General features: G+C 41.5%; 1 long non-coding RNA gene across 1 annotated transcript; it reads right to left on the bottom strand.

Moving 5' to 3' along the window:
* Window positions 1-1,649: 1,649 nt before the first annotated feature.
* On the bottom strand, window positions 1,650-3,989 carry LOC114773206 (uncharacterized). Its single transcript, XR_003744248.1, has 3 exons — window positions 3,794-3,989; window positions 1,929-1,998; window positions 1,650-1,676 (listed from the first exon to the last, which is right to left on the bottom strand). It is a non-coding gene; the product is annotated as an uncharacterized LOC114773206 (long non-coding RNA).
* Between the last annotated feature and the right edge of the window lie 17,183 nt (window positions 3,990-21,172).

The following is a 21,172-nucleotide window of genomic DNA, read 5'->3' as shown; positions in this document are numbered from 1 at the left end:
TAGCGCAGCAAAACTTAGCTTAGTATAACTTTAGTTTAGCATTATTTATTACCTGCACAGTTTCTTTTAAGGACACAGAGAGAGAGATTGTTCCAGGTGAAGGATGGGTCGCCCTCGGAAGACCAAGGAACCACCGGTCACCAGGAGGCCACCGCGCAGGATCCTGCCAAAAATAAAAGCTCACATGCTTCACACTGGTAAGGACATTAAGAAACTCCACATAACACTGTGTTTTCTCTTGACTATTCTACTGATTTCCTCATATTTATAACTCAGGATCATTAAGAAAAACAAACCACAGGTGCAGCTCACTGTAAATCCTGTATTTTTGTATCCAGTAAACATATATGGTCCATTGTAAGGTATCAAAGTCAGTTAATTATCACCAAAAATCTCAATGTATTCAAATCACTGTGCTTTTCAGGTATACCGTGGGCATGTGTGAGGGACACTAACTCCCCTCCAGCTCTGCTGTGGAGCATTCCCTGTATGCAGCAGCTGCAGGTAACTCCACAGCCCCCCCAGCAGAAAGCCAGTCAGGAGGTTGTTTTTCCGGAAGACGTGCTGAGTTCTGTTCCTGGAGTCTGGGACCTGGCTGTGGAGAAGGGCATCCTGCTTCCGCAGGTACAGGATGGTCCTGCCACCCCTCTGCCCGGCGTGGTCCCTGTCACCTCCATCACCAGTGCTCATCAGCCCTCCACTAGCACATCATCCATGGAGCTTGAGGAGCGCTGGATTCTTCAGGACCAGATGGAGGAGGAAATGATGACCAGCGACCCAGCAGCAGACAGTCCACAGGGACCCCCCCAGGAAGCCAGTCTGGAGGATTTTCCTGTCATCTGGGACATGGATTTGAAGTGCCTCCTCCCTCCACCATACTAGTACCACTATTAGTAGCACAAGCAGCACCAATAGTGATCACTAGTAAAGGTAAGTATGAAGGTAAGTGTTTAGTGACGGGCTGCACGGTGACATTGTGGTTAGCACCTTGTCTCACAGCTGGAAGATCTGAGTTTCGGTCCCTTCTGTGTGGAGATTTGCAAATTTGCATGTATCTCCCTGTGTCAGCGTGGGTTTTCTCCGGGTTCTCCGGTTTCCCCCACAAAACAACTAGGCCAATTGGAGATGAATTGGACACAAATTGGCACCAATTTAACCTGTAGTTTCTTTAACAGTTTAATAATTTACAGTAGTAGCAAAAAAAAGCCCAAAATAAAAAGGCTCCAGTGGTGGCACTCTTGACCTTCAGGATCACGGTGGGGTTCAACTCCCTGTGGAGTCTGTTTTCAGAATGACTGCTTATCTAATCTCTAAATGTTTAATGTGCAATTTAAAAAAAACCTTTACATGAGGCTATTCCATAATCTATCATGGTTTAACTTCAGCAAAGATTCATACTGTCCTCTGTATCTGTGAAATTATTTTACGCTGCTATTGAGCAGGTTGATGGTTTATAAAACCAGCAGTTAACGCTAATAATGTTGATCACTTGCCTGATTTTATGTCCCTCTGGCACACCCATTTCAGCAGTTCTGTAGGCAGTCCTGGAAAACTCGGGAGAGGACATGAGGAGAGCCAGTGCTGACAGTCCGTGAGTGAAACCTGGAGCCAGCTGGTCAGCACAGGTTTTGAGGGGGGAAGAGGAGACGCCGTCTAGACCCGATGCTTTACTGCTCCTGTTTGGAGAAGAAATGACATCTAAATAAGGAAAAATAAAATGTTTAAATCTTTAAATGTGTGTTGTCTTTTACCATGTGTACAACCAACAGTTAGATGATGAGCAAAAATGAACATAATTGTATTTAAATTAAACGAGTTAAAACAGGCAGAAGTAAATATTACTGGCCCAGTGCACAAAGGGCTTAACGCATTTGAACTTAAATCGTCGCATAGATCAATTATAGCAGTTAAAGAAGCAAATCACAAACCGCCATATATCACGTGGCATGTGACATGTAGCATTCGTTGACTACGTATTACAGCGTCCACCTTCTTCCTCTGTCCTCCACAGTGGAGTGGATGGTGAAGGATAGAGAAAAGAGAAGAATGAATTAGTGATGAGTTAGTCAATCTTAAAGTCAATACAGAATACTAACAATACTTAACCCTGAGCGGCTCCAGGGGGACTGTCCCTCTCACTACTGACTGTGAGGCGCGCTGGATAAGGCCATCTGATAAATGTTGGAACCTGTTCGGTGTTCCAGGTTAAGTGCATCCTAGATCATGTTCCGTTGATCTAGTGTTCACACTTACTGGACATTCACATGCACACTTTTAAACTATGTAGCGTGATGTATCACTTTTTATTCTTTTTCTGAACATTCTGATAAATCAACCTGTCTTAAGATGAGTCTCAAACATTAATAAACTTTTCAAAATCTCCTAGTGTGTAACATAAAATAACGCTAAAATAATCTTAGAATTTTGTGTCAACCTTAAAATAAAACTGAAATTGCTGTGTAGGATACACATTAGCCAATTGTGAGCATGTGACTGTACTTTTATATTCTGTTAATTGTGTCCAGGCCGTGTTCCTAAGGCCTGTACTTAAAGTTGGTGCTCTTAGCAATGAGCACCGCACACCAATCAAGACGATGTCTCTTAACTTGTGAATCTATTGTCAAAAAAGGAATCTGGCAGTGAAGATCATTCCAGGGCAGAGGTAGAAAAAAAAGGCATTTACCTGGAGGTATGTAATGGTGTAAATGTGTGGTGGTTCACATAGATTATGCTAGAACCAAAAGCAGTATCTACATTCTGGGAACATAAAGTATCAGGAACCTGATTACGGGCCTGAGTAAGAGCCTCCATTACTGGGCTCCTAGTTAGAACTTCACCTGGTGGTCGTGGAGGGGATTGGATAACAGCACCGTCCCCACACACTGCTCCTCGGGCGCTGTCATAACCTGCTAAAAAATCTTAGCTGCTGAGCATATGTTGAATTATAGTTAAAGGTAGGCCATTTTAGGAAAACACCACATTTACACTTTCAGAGTTCAATTAAGTAAAGCATGAAAAAGCACCTTCCTTCGTTTGACACATATATGTGTCAATAAATATATTCAGACAGATTTTAGTTTAACTTTATATTTTGTGATATGAAGATGACAGAAGTTCCTCTCAGACACCACAAGGGAGCACGTGAGACTCCAATGGCTCTCTAGTACACCCTGCATGGCTATATATCCCTCCACATTTCAAAGTTTTCTCACCTCCTTGAGATTTTCTATGTCCAATGAGGACATGGGAGGTGTTGACTTGTTGTTTTCACCGATTGCTTTATGGCACCACAATCGTGTTTTTCATTTAATTGAGTGGTGACAAGTTGGCTCATCTTCAGGCTGGATTGTTTTGGAATGAGCACTGGTGCATTTTGTGACTTCAAATCTCAGATTGTACAGTCTGTGCAAAGTCAAAGATGCCAGGAAGAAAGTATGAACCAATGGTTGGATTTCTCAACAATTTGAGGAGAAAAAGAAAGAATCAAGGACTCACGTCTCCCATTTCAAACCAAAATGTCCACATGACCAATACGTCACACTGGCCAATAATGTTTGACAAGAAGGGAAGGTGCAGGGTTCCTGGGTGCACAGAAGTTGTGTGCAAAAAATGCAACATACATCTTTTGTTTCACAGCACAGTAAAATTGATGTAAAACCATAACATACTATGCTCTACAAGTTTTGTAACAATGGAACAAATGGAATATTTGTATATCTACGGCTGCGGCCTGGAGTGTCTGTACGTGCGAGGCCACTTCGAGCTGAAGCGCCTGCATGCCCTGATCTTGCACCTGCTGTTGTTGTAGATGGTTATGAGAGAACATCCTCTTCAGGGTTTTCATGTCCGCTGCCCCCTGCTGTGGCTCGTACATGCTGTCAAGGCCGGGGCATTCGCCGACATGGGGCTGGAGCTGAAAGCAGACTGTGGTCTGACGAGAAGTGCAGGCAGAGATTCGTGGAAACGTGGCAGGTGCAGAGGTGATCTGGAATAACTTCTGTTTGCCATGTTGATGCTCGTGCAGCACGGCAGGTATGTGAAAGAGTTCAGTAGCAGGCAGCGGCACAAACCAGAAAAGAGCATCTGGTTACCGTGGTGATGTGCACGCTGAGGTGTGCGCTGCAGCGAGAAGCCGGGCAGGAGATGAGGTAAGAAGACGAGTTGTGGGGGTATTAGGTGCCACAGCTACAAATAGAAAAAGAGGCGTAAGATTTTTTGGCTCAGTTTCATTTATCTTTCCAGAGGCATTCATCCTCCATTCATATTTAATATTACTAAAGCATTAAAAAACACAAAAGAATATGGATGTCTTATTTCAGCATTAGGTGCCTTTTTGTTAAGTACATAACTCCACATGTGTTCATTCATAGTTTTGATGCCTTCAGTGAGAATCTACCAATGGAAATGGTCATGAAGAAAACACATTGAATGAGAAGGTGTGTCCAAACGTTTGCTCTGTACTGTATCTGAAGTTATGACTGGAACGTCTGGATTTCTACATTCTCAACTTTAAATGTTAATCACAAAACATTTCTGGGTTTTATAGCAGATTATAGTGTCCCTGAGAAAATCCTAGATTCTCAAAAATCCAATATGTTGAACTCATATACCACATATGCAAGTCATATGGCAGATAAAAAAAAAAAAAAAGCACAGACAAAACATCTCCATCAAGTGTCAGGACATCTTTGAACCTGTACCTGGACAAGATAAACTCATCAGAATTGTGAAGACCAAGGGTTCATTCTGGGCAGAAGCAGCATCAAACAAAGACGTATATATTTCATATCTTATTCTTTTGCATGTTTGCCGCACAAAATGTTTCTGATCATCAAACACATTTAACTATTAGTCAAAGATAACACAAGTAAACACAAAATGCAGTTTTTAAATGATGGATTTTATTATTTAGGGAGAAAACAAAAATCCAAACCTACATGGCCCTGTGTGAAAAAGTAATTGCCCCCTGAACCTAATAATTGGTTGGGCCACCCTTAGCAGTAATAACTGCAATCAAGCGTTTGCGATAACTTGCAACGAGTCTTTAACAGCGCTCTGGAGGAATTTTGGCCCACTCATCTTTGCAGAATTGTTGTAATTCAGCTTTATTTGAGGGTTTTCTAGCATGAACCGCCTTTTTAAGGTCATGCCACAAATTGTCAATAGGATTCAGGTCAGGACTTTGACTAGGCCACTCCAAAGTCTTCTTTTTGTTTTTCTTCAGCCATTCAGAGGTGGATTTGCTGGTGTGTTTTGGGTCATTGTCCTGCTGCAGCACCCAAGATCGCTTCAGCTTGAGTTGACGAACAGATGGCCGGACATTCACCTTCAGGATTTTTTGGTAGACAGAATTAATGGTTCCATCTATCACAGCAAGCCTTCCAGGTCCTGAAGCAGCAAAACAACCCCAGACCATCACACTACCGGTACCATATTTTACTGTTGGTATGTTGTAACGGGACACGCACCTTCCAAAAAATTCAACTTTTGTCTCGTCGATCCACAAGGTATTTTCCCCAAAAGTCTTGTCAATCATTGAGATGTTTTTTAGCAAAATTAAGATGAGCCTTAATGCTCGTTTTGCTTAAAAGTGGTTTGCGCCTTGGAAATCTGCCATGCAGGCCGTTTTTACCCAGTCTCTTTCTTATGGTGGAAACCCACGCACATAAACAGACATCACCAAAAAACTGCAGGACCATGTCTGACGATGAATAAATTTCAAATAAATCAGCAGCCTGATACGCAGTGTAAAAATTGCACACCTGCCGCATGCCGAGAGTACCTGAAAAAGGGCAAAGACATTACCGTAACACAGCCTTCATGCCCGCACGTATGGTGTGTGGTGAATGGTGTTGATGAAGTTATTTCCACAAATGCTCCCACAATTCTACAGGCTCAGACGATTCAAACAAACCATTCAAATCAATCAATGCGATCGTGAGATATTCCTGTGCGTATTGTACAGAATTAAAGGGAAAAAACGCGACAAACGCCGCTGTTTCTGTAGATTCTGAAAGAAGACCAAATTATGATTCCAAATTATGAATTATGAGCAACACAGCAGTCCAGCTATTTGTACTGTTCAATCTTCATCTGATGAAGACGATCTCCTGTGTGCAGAAGAGGTTGAGGCATTTTCGGATCCCTGCTTCTGAAAGCTATGTACTCTCTGTTTTAGAATTTATTATTAAAGAAAGATTATTAATAGATTTTTTAGTTATATATTTTTGTATATATATATATTTTCTACACCCACCTCTCTGCCAAGCGGCGACGGGATACTGCAGGATGCGGCATCCATAGGGTGAAAACACGTCTACGCTGCAGAAAGTGCTGGGTGCCACGGTGCCTCAAATCCAAAAAAAAAAATGCAATGCCATGACACACCATAATGTTTATACAGTTCATATATTCCAGAGATTATTGGAATTGAAAATAGTTATATTCATGTTTTCATTTTAGTATTACGTTTGATTGAAATTTGATTTTCAAAACTGTCCCAGAACAGCTGTAATTAGTTGAAATGAATACTTACAGTCACAAGTAAGTTAAATAGTTTTCTCTGTTTAATTTTGGGTATATCCATTAAAAAAGGGGTCCAGAGCTCATCAATCAGCAACACTTCTGTCTTCCAGTTGTATTTTATACAGGTAAGGAGCCTGAGTCCTCCGATAGAGCAAATTGTCAGTGATACTTTAGTGTGGGTACTGTATCTGTATAGTTTTTTTGTACTTACCGGTGTATCTTGCTCCTTCAAACAGGGCTTGCGGGGACGGGTCCTCCTGCTGTGCGCTTCCCTCAGGGTAATCTGCATGCTGGGGACAACAGGTTCCCTAAAATAAGTGCGTTCAAATGGACTAGGCAGAACAGTGTAGCTGCATTGCCTTTGCCTTCCCACCAGCAACAGTGCATTCCCATGCGCCAGATCATACAAAAACATGGAAATGTAAGATCACTGTCGTCCAGAATAAAAAAACAGCATTTTTAAGGAGTGGAGGAACTGATTGGGTGAGTTTTTTAAGATGGACTAGTGGTGCAGGTTTAATTAGTGTTGGTGGACAAAGTGAGCAATGACATTGCAAGAATTAAGCTCTAGTGAGAATTGATTTGTGCATCTATATGAATAACCAAAAATGAATACAGAGAAAAGGGGTCTCTGCATTTAACACATCCCCTGAGGGAGCAATGGGCAGTTATGACAGGTGCCCGAGGGGACGGTGCCGTTATCCAATCCCCTACATGACCACCAGGTTAAGTTCTAACTAGGAGCCCAGTAATGGAGGCTCTTACTCAGGCCTGTAATCAGGTTCCTGATACTTTATGTTCCCAGAATGTAGATACTGCTTTTGGTTCTATTTATGTTAATCACCACACATTTACACCATTTTAATACCTCCAGGTCAATGCCTTTTTTTTCGACCTGTGCCCTGGAATGATCTTCACTGCCAGATTCCTTTTTTGACAATAGATTCACAAGTTAAGAGACATCATCTTGATTGGTGTGAAGTGTTCATTGCTAAGAGCACCAACTTTAAGTACAGGCCTTAGGAACACGGCCTGGACACAATTAAGAATATAAAAGTACAGTCACATGCTCACAATTGGCTAATGTGTATTCTACACAGCAATTTCAGTTTTATTTTAAGGTTGACATATATAAATTCTAGTCATATTTTATGTTAAACACTAGCAGATTTTGAAAAGTTTATTAATGATTGAGACTATTCTAAAAACAGGTAATTTAATCAGAATGTTCAGAAGAGAAAAAGAATAAAAAGTGATACATCACACAATGTGAAGTGAGCATGTGAATGTCCTGTAAGTGTGAACACTAGATCAACAGAACATGATATAGGATGCACTTAACCTGGAACACTGAACAGGTTCCAGCATTTATCCGACAACCTTATCCAGAGCGCCTTACAGTCAGTAGTGACAGGGACAGTCCCCCTGGAGCAGCTCAGGGTTAAGTATTGTTAGTATTCTGTATTGACTTTAAGATTGACTAACTCATCACTAACTCACTCTTCTTTTTTCTCTATCCTTCACCATCCACTCCACTGTGGAGGACAGAGGATGAAGGTGGACGCTGTAATACAGCTGGGCCTAGAATGCCACACGTCATATGCCACCTAATTTATGGCGGTTTGTGATTTGCTTCTTTACCTGCTATAACTGATCTATGTGACGATTTAAGGCCAAATGTGTTAAGCCCTTTGTGCACTAGGCCAGTAATATTTACCTCTGCCAGTTTTGACTACTTTAATTTAAATACTTCACTAGTAGCCTAGTGGGTAACACACTCGCCTATGAACCAGAAAACCCGGGTTCGAATCCCACTTACTACCATTGTGTCCCTGAGCAAGGCACTTTACCCTAAGTTGCTCCAGGGGGGGACTGTCCCTGTAACTACTGATTGTAAGTCGCTCTGGATAAGGGCGTCTGATAAATGCTGTAAATGTAAAAATTTTTGCTCATCATGTAACCGTTGGTTTTCCACATGGTGAAAGATAAGTCAAAGTCAAAGTCAACTTTATTGTCAATTCTGTACAGGACATACAGAGAATTGAAATTGCGTTACTCTCAGACCCATGGTGCATGGTGCAAGTAACATTAAAATACAAACAGTAATATTAAATACAACACAGTAACATTAAATACAACAATAACATTAAATACAAAGGTATAAAAATAAGCATAATATATGAATTAAAAAAAAAAGTAAGGGCACATAGTGGAGAGTGCAAACAATGTAAACAATGTAGTGCATCAGAGCTTGTAAAGTGTAAAAGTGTCAGACTAGTCTTGTAACATCACACATTTAAAGATTTAAACATTTTATTTTTCCTTATTTAGATGTCATTTCTTCCACAAACAGGAGAGCAGTAAAGCATCGGGTCTAGACGATGTCTCCTCTTCCTCCCTCAAAACCTGTGCTGACCAGCTGGCTCCAGGTTTCACTCACTGACTGTGAGTACCGGGGCTCCTCAGGGACGTGTCTTCTCCCCACAGTTTTCCAGGGCAGCTGAACCGCTGAAATGGGTGGGCCAGAGGGACAAAATCAAGCAAGTGATCAATATTATTAGCATTAAAAGCTGGTTTCATAAAGCAATCACCTGCTGGGGGTGTCTGTGTAGTTTAATAGCAGCGTAAAAGAATTTCACAGATACAGGAGACGGTATTGTCACGTTCCCCTCTAGCTCAGGTGATGAATGGAGGACGCAGGTTAAAAAATGAGAATGGCGTATTTATTTTAAACTCAGGAAAAAATTAAACAACTGAAATGTCCTTTCTTGTAGTGCCACGCCTCCCCTCAAGAGGTCTTGTTGCAGGATCCTCAGCGAGGTCCTCAGCGTGAGAGCCTAAGATCGCCCTTGTCCTTCACTGGCCTCAAACAGGTGTCTCCGGGAACTGCGGCGTGGCGGAGCTGTAGTGAGACTAGAGGGGAGACTTGAGTTCCTGTCCTACCGTGGGGTTCACAGTCACTGCCGTTTAAGGACAGCATGCGGTGCTGCGAGGAACTCTGGTTGTGTGAGGGAGACCGAACGCAGGACTAGAGGGACCGGCTGGTTATAAAGAGGAGTGGACAGACCCATTACCGCTAAACTAACCAATCACCGCTCAGAAGTCATTATCCCGCTAAGCACCCGTGATTACCACCATTTACCTGTGATGAAGAACAGGTGGGAATAATCTAGGTGCTAGTGAGCCCCGGAAGAACACACACTAATACATGGGAGAGGTCGACCACTGGGGGGCGTGGCAGAGGTGGCACGAATGTTACAGGTATGAATATTTGTTGAAGGTAAATCACGGTAGATTAGGGAATAGCCTCATGTAATGCATATAAGCAGTAAGTGATTAAACGTGTATTAAACATTTAGACACTAGATAAGCAGCCATTCTGAAAACAGACTCCACAGGGAGTTGAACCCCGCCCTGATCCTGAAGGTCAGGTGTGCCACCACTGGAGCCTTTTTTTTGGCTTAAATTTTTTGGCTACTAATGTTAATTATTGAACTGTTGAAGGAACTACAGGTTAAATTAGTGCCAATTCGTGTCCAATTCATTTCCAATTGGCCTAGTTGTTTTGTGGGGGAAACCGGAGAACCCCGAGAAAACCCACGCTGACACGGGGGAAACTGTGGGATGCAAAAGTTTGGGCAGTCTTGTTAATCTTCATGATTTTCCTTTATAAATGGTGTGTTGTTGTGATAAAAGTTTCACTTAAATATATCATGCTTCAATATTTTCCTAACTGTGGAAACAGACAGCTGATATCTCTGAGACAGCTTTCTGTATCCTTGCCCAAAACCATGATGGTGAACAATCTTTGTTTTCAGGTCATTTGAGAGTTGTTTTGAGACCCCCATGTTGCTACTCTTCAGAGAATATTCTAATTTCCCCCCTTAAATAGTCTTTGTCATAATTGTATTTACCTGTGTATGGAGGTCCAGGGTCACTGAGCTTACCAAAACAATTTTGAGTTCCAATAATTATCTCTAAAGGTTTTGGAATCAATAAAAAACAGTGTTTAAAGTTATGCACCCACCCAATTAAAACAATTATTTTCTGTAAATCCTATAAACTTTGTTTCACTTCTAAAATATCACTGAGTGTGTCGTCTATATGATATATTTAACTGAATTTTTTTATGGTAACAACCAATGGTTTATAAAGGAAAATCATGAAGATTAACAAGGCTGCCTAAACTTTCGCATCCCACTGTACATGCAAATCTCCACACAGAAGGCACCGAAACTCAGATCTCCTTGCTGTGAGACAAGGTGCTAACCACAATGTCAACGTGCCGCCCGTCACTAAATACTTACGTTCATACTTACGTTCATACTTACCTTCATGTTTACCTGTACTAGTGATCACTATTGGTGCTGCCAGTGCTACTAATAGTGGTACTAGTACGGTGGAGGGAGGAGGCACATCTCAAAATCACCTGTTAACCCACCTGTTAATATATATATGTAAACTTTAAATGTATAGGCTGTTTAACTAAAGGCCAATGTTTACACTGTAAAAAGGTTTTGTTATTTTGTCACTCAATAATCAGAACAATATTTTTCACTTACAGATAAATTTTGCTTTAAATTTTGGGCTCGAACACTTGCAGTCATTGAATGCCCCAGTGATAAGTACACACCCCAGTATTTATGCACATCAGGCAACATTGGCCAAGCTGTTCTCTATGTGAGGCCACTACAGAGTGATATTAATGTACATGCAAACAATTTACTTTTATGTTAACAGATTGGGTGAATGTGAAATAGCCTGTGGGATGTGGAAGTTGAGGGCAAACCTTAAACCCGCCTTAATAAAGCACAGGTATAACCACCATACTTGTATACGTTCTTTATCTAATTATACTACGTCTATGTTATTAGGCATGATTACTTGCATAAGAGTTAGGTATAGACACTGGGAGGTTTATATATCTTAAAGAAGTCTGTGTAGTGTACTTTTATTTATTTGATTAGTTAATCGTTTTTTTAAAGGACAAGACTTTCTCATTACAGTCCTCATACAGACTCTAAAGGATAAGCCACTAACACAGTGCATGGTGACTTGTATGTTCTGTGGCCAGAATTTCATGACGAACCATGTTGACCATGTTGATGTCTGTGAAAACGTAAGTAACCATCTGATAATCTACCATGTACACACTACAGTGGTGATCTGGCTGCTTCATTCATCTCTATACTTGTACTATCTCTATAAAGTACAATAGTGACATGCTAGATGGTCCTAGTCTACTCGGTCTCCAGGTTGTGCTGACTGCACCAGAGTACCAGAGTATTTGGGGGGTCATTGTCTCTAAGGTTTGGTGGGGTGACATTTATAAATATGTCCATTTCAACCTGCATTAGAATTTATGGTCATATGCCAGGCTTTTGTTCCCTAAAACAGGGGTCTGTTGTCTGTAGCTGGTAATGTTTTGCAGGTTATTCATTCCGCTTCTCAGTGTAGTTGTTTCAATCTAGATTGTTTCAAAAAGTCCTAAAGAGAACCAAATTAAACAAATAGAAACTTAATGAATATATATTTGTGTGTGGCAAAAGTATGGGGGGAAAAAGGAGGCGGTTCTCTTCTTTAGGATGTTTCAGGTTAAGTGAATTCATGTCCCTTACTTACTTCATGAGGATCAGCAGCAAATTGTCTGTTCTGTAGCCATAGCTTGTGTGGTGACTGGCTATTTTCGCATCTCAGGTTATGGAAGTTCCGTTCTTCTTGGAACCTGCTGAGATGAGTCTGAAGCAATGGTAAGAAAACCCAGCAATACCCTAAGCAGTAGCGCCCGCATTTCTCTCTTGGGGGAGTTTATCTTCCTGAGAGAGAGAACCAATCAAATCGTAGAGGAGGCGGGTCTAACGAAATGGAGGGGGCAGGTGGGAGTCTTAAATCAAATGTGGCAGGATCTGTGAATGGATTTTTCACTGCGCTTAATACAAAAGTAAGATTATTTAAAATGTATTTGATGTACAGACTTCACTTTGAGAAATTGGTTTGAGGCTTTGAGCATTATTCTTTTGCTTAAAGCAGGTTAGCATTCTTTTAGCATTAGCTAGCATTAGTAGTCAACCAACCACGAACATTCTGATGAAATCCGGATTGCATGTGATGCATGACTCATATTTGCCTATTTTATAACCACTTATGAAAATCAAAGTTTGCTGTAAAAACGAAGATATTATATTTTTCTTTTTGCCAGCAGCCATCACTGCAGGTCAGGTTTTGGTATTTGAAATGGCTTTTTTGTTACATTATTATTATCTCTTATTAGTGGTGTAGGGTTTTTAAAGTCTGGGGAAGACTGTGTTGCAAGCAGTAGATACTATTAGTAATGTAGGACAAAGCTGTCCTGTCAGCATTATTACTGCTGGTGGTTCAGATCAGTAATACAGTAACGTTATTGCCCTCGAATGAAGAAGGTTAAAGATAATGAGGTGACACACAATATGAACAATGATAAATAACTGTACATAACAGAAGCAGTAGGGTGCATACTTATAAAAAAGTGTGTGAGGTGATAATGGTTGATTTGGAGGGATGTCAGGAGGTATCTGCTGCAGCCAGGTCCCTCTGCTAGCTGGTGAAGGTCACCACCATCTCCTTGGTTTACTGATGTTCAGTTCCAGACATGAGGTTAATGTATTAATTATTTAATTTCTGGTTATTCATATAGATGCACAAATCAATACTGAAGGCATGATCCTCACTAGAGCTTAATACTTGCAATGTCTGTTTGCAAAAAAGGTCAATCTGTCCACTTTGTCCACCAACACTATTTAAACCTGCACTACTAGTCCATCTTAAAAATTGAAGGTTATATTTATTACTTTTTAACAGCAATGTACAATTATATAGCTAACTTTACTAACTTTTCTGGTTCTCTGCTCAAAGGATCCAAAATATGCAGATGCCCCCAGTGCAGAACCAACAGACGTTTCCCATGATGTTAGAAGACAATGCTGTGAAGAGACAACATGGTATATCGTATACGGTGATGCTCTGCAGGCATAATGGAAGCGCTTAAAAACTGTTGAGAATTTGCTTGCTAATGTTTACTTTATTACAGTGTAATACAATTTAAATTTGGTACAATATATTAATGTACATTTACACCAAGCGCTGTAAAGGAAAAGGAAGAGCATCCTGAAAGACCCCAGCTTTCCTGCCATCAGGCAAGAGACTCAGGACAATTCACACATGCACCACATGATTCAGGAACAGTTTCTAACCCAATGCCATCAGGCTATTCAACACATAGTGTGCACTGTCACTTAAACTATGCACACTCACTTTTTTATGCAACTTAGATATACCCTTCTGTGATTTATTTATTGTTGCTGCACTTTGTGTTCTATGTCTTCTATGTATCATGTTCTACGTTTGTCTACGTGGGAGGGGTTTTCAAGTAAGAATTTTTTTTGTTCTTTACTCTGTACTTTGTACATATGACAGTAAACTTCAACCTCAACCTCAAACCTAATGTTGATGTCCTGGTGTTTCTTGTTGGCTGGAACAGGTCACAAGCCAGGAGAGGACATCCGCGCCGCGAGAGAGAATACAGGAAACAGCGAGAGGTCACTATGCCACCCGACATCCCCAGACCAGGAAAAAAGGTTCCTCCACTCTTGTCTGTCCCCGGGCAGATCAGCGGATTTGTCATGCAGATTCAGGCTGCACTCTTTCCCTCCTCTCTTCCGCAATGTGGAGCAAAATGAAACGCAGAGAGGGCTGGGCAGCGTGGGGTCAGTGAAGAGGGACTGCAGTTTAAATGGACTCAAATGGAGTAAATGGAGTAACCTTAAAGATGGCAGTTTTTATTCTTGATCGACATTAATCGTCCATTTCAATGTTTTTTGTAAAATCCGGCGCATGGGAACGCACGCTCCTTGTTGCTGGTGCCCGTCCATTTGAACGCACTTATTATAGGGACCTGTTGTCCCCAGTATGCAGATTAACCTGATGGAGGAAGATAAACGGCGCTTCCGACCCCAAGAAGAGCACAGCAGGAGGACCCATCCCTGCAAGCCCTGTTGGAATGAGCAAGATACGCCGGTAAATACAAAAAAACATACAGTACCCACACTAAAGTATCACTGACAGAACTACTTTCCTGTATAAAATACAACTGGAAGACAGAAATATTGCTGATGGATGAGCTATGGGCCCCCCTTTTTAACAGACATATCCAAAATTAAACAGAGAAAACTATTTTTTTTTAACTTACTTAAGTGGAGTATGGCCACTCTACCATAAAGCATGGTATATGGAGAAGATCCGTAGAGAAGTTCGTGAGGTCCTGGACGTAGCTGAGTTGGTCACTGTAACATGGTAGGTGGTAGTAGCCTAGTGGGTAACACACTCCCCGATAAACCAGAAGACCCAGGTTCAAATCCCACTTACTACCATTGTGTCCGTATCAGAACTACATGATGGACCTCCTCCCTCGACACAGGAACAGGCCATGATGCTGGGTTGATGTTAAAACTCACGTTTTAAAACTATTCAGCGTTTACAGCGGTGATCCCCTAAATCTGCCTCTCACTATTTACAGAATTTCAATAATCAACCAATATCAGTATGTAACTTTGTCTAATTGTTCAAATGTTACATGTAGCACCAGGTTCCGGAGAAACGTTATTTCACTATGTACTGTCTAACATGTATATAGCTGAAATGAGAATAAAGCTAACTTAAACTTCAATGTAGTAGCATTCGGTGACATGTAAGTTCTGTATGTTACTTTATAGTTTTATTGTGGTGTTAGGATGAAAAGAGAGGAGACACTTCAGTGGTCTTGAGGTCCACAGGTGGAGCCAACAGACAACTTTTACAACTCAAGCCCAACTGAAAGCGAGAGAGCAACACTTTTTACCCCCCGCTGCTGCACATCTACCCCATGGTGTCCCGCTTCCCACACACACACACACACTAAAAGTATATTCCCTTTACATACAAACCGGCAAGGCATACTAGTCTCATTCACTTGGCCGACCTTTTTCAAATCATCCTGCTCTCCACAGAACAGGCTGCGCTGTAAACAGCTGTGTACACACACAAACACACTCACACACACCTGGACAAACACATAAACACGTTGGCACACACACACATACTTGTAAAGCATCTCATAATACCGACGTCTGGTAATTTTTTTCATCTTTTAGATGAAATAGTTTAAGTAATGAGGAATTTGGAGATTTTCTGCTCTAATGTTTCACTTGATATTAAATTACCTTATGAATTAAATGTTCACCTAACCTGCATTTGGTCTGAATTTTTTTCAGAAAACAAATTTCACGTGACCACCTATCAAATCTGACCCAGGACTGTATGCAGAGGCATCAATACAGGCTATATCCAGTGCCAGCAGAGATTAAGGAGCCCTGTGTAGGACTTTATCTTGTCTTCAGATCATCAAAGGACTCCCGGGTTGAACTGCTATCTCTCAGAACATCCTCCATATTCTCAATGTCATACATCATTAGTGGGGAGCATAATTCATTAATGAATATAAATGATCTGAATTGTTGTGAAGTTTTCTTTTTGACAAAACATGCAAGTTCTCTGGTACATTTATACAGGGTGTCCACAAAACATCTATACAAATGAAAAAGTGTATTACAAGCAGCATACAAATTGTAAGTTGGACAGGCACTCAAGCAAAATGATACACAGAGGTGTATGTCTGTTCAGCGTCTCAGGGAGGCGTACAGGGTGGTGCCTTCTGGGCACGTGCAGAGATATCTGAATACTTAAGACCTTTTAAGGTACTACCATATGAGTGTTTGAAAGTGAAGGTCATTGTGAAACGCAGCACAGCACACGATGACAGTGTACGGAGCAGTGTGTGAGGACGGTGCTTTGTTCAGTGGGACCACAGTGGAGTGAGAGAGAAAGGTCTTTGGACATCTAGTGGACATAAGAAGTCATTGCAATTAAAAATGCTTAAAGTTTTGAGTAGATATTTTAAAATAGATATTTCAATCCATGAATCTATGTTTTAGTTCACAGTAAAACTAAATAAACTAAATAACATTGAGTGACTAAAGATTTATTTCATTTATTTGAACATGTTTAACATTTGTTTGGACAAAAGATATACATTTCAGTTCTGATGTGTAATTGTGCAAATGTGAATAAATAAAATGTTTCTGCTTAAATGTGTGGCTCCTGATTGGCTGCTCAGTGCTATTACATGTGAAGATATGTTTACAACATACAGTTGCTAGGCAACACCGGATGAGCCAGTTGTAATTTCATTACTCCTGCTTTCTTTAGACAACAAATAGAATTTTTACCCCAAAAGCCTTTTTAAAGGCTAACTTCTTTTACTGTTTTAGCGTTGTTCTTGATTAGTGTTACTGTTTAGGCTAAAATTAACTTAATATAGTTAGTAGTTTTTTTTTCATTTTAGCCTCTGGTTGAGAGATTAGCTTAGCATAACTTAGCGTAGCAAAACTTAGCTTAGTATAACTTTAGATTAGCATTATTTATTACCTGCACAGTTTCTTTTAAGGACACAGAGAGAGAGAGATTGTTCCAGGTGAAGGATGGGTCGCCCTCGGAAGACCAAGGAACCACCGGTCACCAGGAGGCCACCGCGCAGGATCCTGCCAAAAATAAAAGCTCACATGCTTCACACTGGTAAGGACATTAAGAAACTCCACATAACACTGTGTTTTCTCTTGACTATTCTACTGATTTCCTCATATTTATAACTCAGGATCAATAAGAAAAACAAACCACAGGTGCAGCTCACTGTAAATCCTGTATTTTTGTATCCAGTAAACATATATAAATTATCACCAAAAATCTCAATGTATTCATATCACTGTGCTTCTCAGGTATACCGTGGGCATGTGTGAGGGACACTAACTCCCCTCCAGCTCTGCTGTGGAGCATTCCCTGTATGCAGCAGCTGCAGGCAACTCCACAGCCACCCCAGCAGGAAGCCAATCAGGAGGTTGTTTTTCCGGAAGACGTGCTGAGTTCTGTTCCTGGAGTCTGGGACCTGGCTGTGGAGAAGGGCATCCTGCTTCCATGGAGCAGGCCGCAGGTACAGGATGGTCCTGCCACCCCTCTGCCCGGCGTGGTCCCTGTCACCTCCGTCACCAGCGCTCATCAGCCCTCCACTAGCACATCATCCATGGAGCTTGAGGAGCGCTGGATTCTTCAGGACCAGATGGAGGAGGAAATGATGACCAGCGACCCAGCAGCAGACAGTCCACAGGGACCCCCCCAGGAAGCCAGTCTGGAGGATTTTCCTGTCATCTGGGACATGGATTTGAAGTGCCTCCTCCCTCCACCGTACTAGTACCACTATTAGTAGCACAAGCAGCACCAATAGTGATCACTAGTAAAGGTAAGTATGAAGGTAAGTATTTAGTGATGGGCTGCACGGTGACATTGTGGTTAGCACCTTGTCTCACAGCAGGAAGATCTGAGTTTCGGTCCCTTCTGTGTGGAGATTTGCAAATTTGCATGTATCTCCCCGTGTCAGCGTGGGTTTTCTCCGGGTTCTCCGGTTTCCCCCACAAAACAACTAGGCCAATTTGAGATGAATTGGACACAAATTGGCACCAATTTAACCTGTAGTTCCTTTAACAGTTTAATAATTAACTGTAGTAGCAAAAAAAGCCCCAAAAAAAAAAGGCTCCAGTGGTGGCACTCTTGACCTTCAGGATCACGGCAGGGTTCAACTCCCTGTGGAGTCTGTTTTCAGAATGGCTGCTTATCTAATGTCTAAATGTTTAATGTACAAAAAACCTTCCTGTTTATATGCATTACATGAGGCTATTCCATAATCTAGCGTGGTTTAACTTCAGCAAAGATTCATACTGTCCTCTGTATCTGTGAAATTATTTTACGCTGCTATTGAACAGGTTGATGGTTTATAAAACCAGCAGTTAACACTAATAATGTTGATCACTTGCCTGATTTTATGACCCTCTGGCCCACCAATTTCAGCGGTTCTGTAGGCGGTCCTGGAAAACTCTGGAGAGGACATGAGGAGAGCCAGTGCTGACAGTCCGTGAGTGAAACCTGGAGCCAGCTGGTCAGCACAGGTTTTGAGGGAGGAAGAGGAGACGGCGTCTAGACCCAATGCTTTACTGCTCCTGTTTGGAGAAGAAATGACATCTAAATAAGGAAAAATAAAAATTTTAAATCTTTAAATGTGTGTTGTCTTTCACCATGTGTACAACCAATGGTTAGATGATGAGCAAAAATGAACATAATTGTATTTAAATTAAACAAGTTAAAACAGGCAGAAGTAAATATTACTGGCCCAGTGCACAAAGGGCTTAACGCATTTGGCCTTAAATCGTCGCATAGATCAATTATAGCAGTTAAAGAAGCCAAATCACAAAACCGCCATATATTACGTGGCATCTGACATGTGGCATTCTGTGAATATGTCACATCTGGCCCAGCTGTATTACAGCGTCTACCTTATCTCTGTCCTCCACAGTGGAGTGGATGGTGAAGGATAGGAAAAGAGAAGATAAGAGCTTGTGTGAGGTAGTCAATCTTAAAGTGAATACAGAACACTAACAATACTTAACCCTGAGCTGCTCCAGGGGGACTGTCCCTGTCACTACTGACTGAAAGGCACTCTGAATAAGGCAGTCTGATAAATGCTGGAACCTGTTCGGTGTTCCAGGTTAAGTGCATCTTAGATCATGTTCCGTTGATCTAGTGTTCACACTTACCGGACATTCACATGCTCACTTTTAAACTGTGTAGCGTGATGTATCACTTTTTATTCTTTTTCTCTTCTGAACATTCTGATTAAATCAACCTGAAACTGAAATTGCTGTGTAGGATACGTATTAGCCAATTGTGAGCATGTGACTGTACTTTATATTCTGCTATTTGTGTCCAGGCCGTGTTCCTGTACTTAAAGTTGATGCTCTTAGCAATGAACACTTCACACCAATCAAGATGATGTCTCTTAACTTGTGAAACTATTGTCAAAAAAGGAATCTGGCAGTGAAGATCATTCCAGGGCAGAGGTAGAAAAAAAAGGCATTTACCTGGAGGTATGTAATGGTGTAAATGTGTGGTGGTTTACATAGATTATGCTAAAACCAAAAGCAGTATCTACATTCTGGGAACATAAAGTATCAGGAAACTGATTACGGGCCTGAGTAAGAGCCTCCATTACTGGGCTCCTAGTTAGAACTTCACCTGGTGGTCGTAGAGGGGATTGGATAACAGCACCGTCCCCACACACTGCTCCTCGGGCGCCTGTCATAACCTGCTAAAAAATCTTAGCTGCTGAGCATATGTTGAATTATAGTTAAAGGTAGGCCATTTTTGGAAAACACCACATTCACACTTTCAGAGTTCAGTTAAGCAAAGCATGAAAAAGCACATTCCGTCTTTTTGACACATATATGTGTCAATAAATATATTCAGACAGATTTTACTTCAACTTTATATTTTGTGATATGAAGATGACAGAAGTTCCTCTCAGACACCACAAGGGAACACGTGTGAATCCAATGGCTCTCTAGTACACCCTGCATGGCTATATATCCCTCCACCAGATTGTGAAATCAGACTCCATACCAGTATTTCAAAGTTTTCTCACCTCCTTGAGATTTTCTATGTCCATTGAGGACATGGGAGGTGTTGACTTGTTGTTTTCACCGATTGCTTTATGGCACCACAATCGTGTTTTTCATTTAATTGAGTGGTGACAAGTTGGCTCATCTTCAGGCTGGATTGTTTTGGAATGAGCACTGGTGCATTTTGTGACTTCAAATCTCAGATTGTACAGTCTGTGCAAAGTCAAAGATGCCAGGAAGAAAGTATAAACCAATGGTTGGATTTCTCAACAATTTGAGGAGAAAAAGAAACAGTCAAGGACTCACGTCTCCCGTTCCAAACCAAAATGTCCACATGAACAATAATATTTGACAAGAAGGGAAGGTGCAGGGTTCCTGGGTGCACAGAAGTTGTGTGCAAAAAAATGCAACATACATCTTTTGTTTCACAGCTTAGTAAAATTGATGTAAACCATAACATACTATGCTCTACAAGTTTTGTAACAATGGAACAAATGGAATATTTGTATATCTACGGCTGCGGCCTGGAGTGTCTGTACGTGCGAGGCCACTTCGAGCTGAAGCGCCTGCATGCCCTGATCTTGCACCTGCTGTTGTTGTAGATGGTTATGAGAGAACATCCTCTTCAGGGTTTTCATGTCCGCTGCCCCCTGCTGTGGCTCGTACATGCTGTCAAGGCCGGGGCATTCGCCGACATGGGGCTGGAGCTGAAAGCAGACTGTGGTCTGACGAGAAGTGCAGGCAGAGATTCGTGGAAACGTGGCAGGTGCAGAGGTGATCTGGAATAACTTCTGTTTGCCATGTTGATGCTCGTGCAGCACGGCAGGTACGTGAAAGAGTTCAGTAGCAGGCAGCGGCACAAACCAGAAAAGAGCATCTGGTTACCGTGGTGATGTGCACACTGAGGTGTGCGCTGCAGCGAGGAGCCGGGCAGGAGATGAGGTAAGAAGACGAGTTGTGGGGGTATTAGGTGCCACAGCTACAAATAGAAAAAGAGGCGTAAGATTTTTTTGGCTCAGTTTCATTTATCTTTCCAGAGGCTTTCATCCTCCATTCATATTTAATATTACTAAAGC

The sequence above is a fragment of the Denticeps clupeoides genome, unplaced genomic scaffold, assembly GCF_900700375.1.
Source record: "Denticeps clupeoides unplaced genomic scaffold, fDenClu1.1, whole genome shotgun sequence".
NCBI lineage: Eukaryota > Metazoa > Chordata > Actinopteri > Clupeiformes > Denticipitidae > Denticeps > Denticeps clupeoides.
The sequence above is the reverse complement of the archived record's forward strand: the minus strand, read 5'-3'. Positions and strand labels throughout refer to the sequence as shown.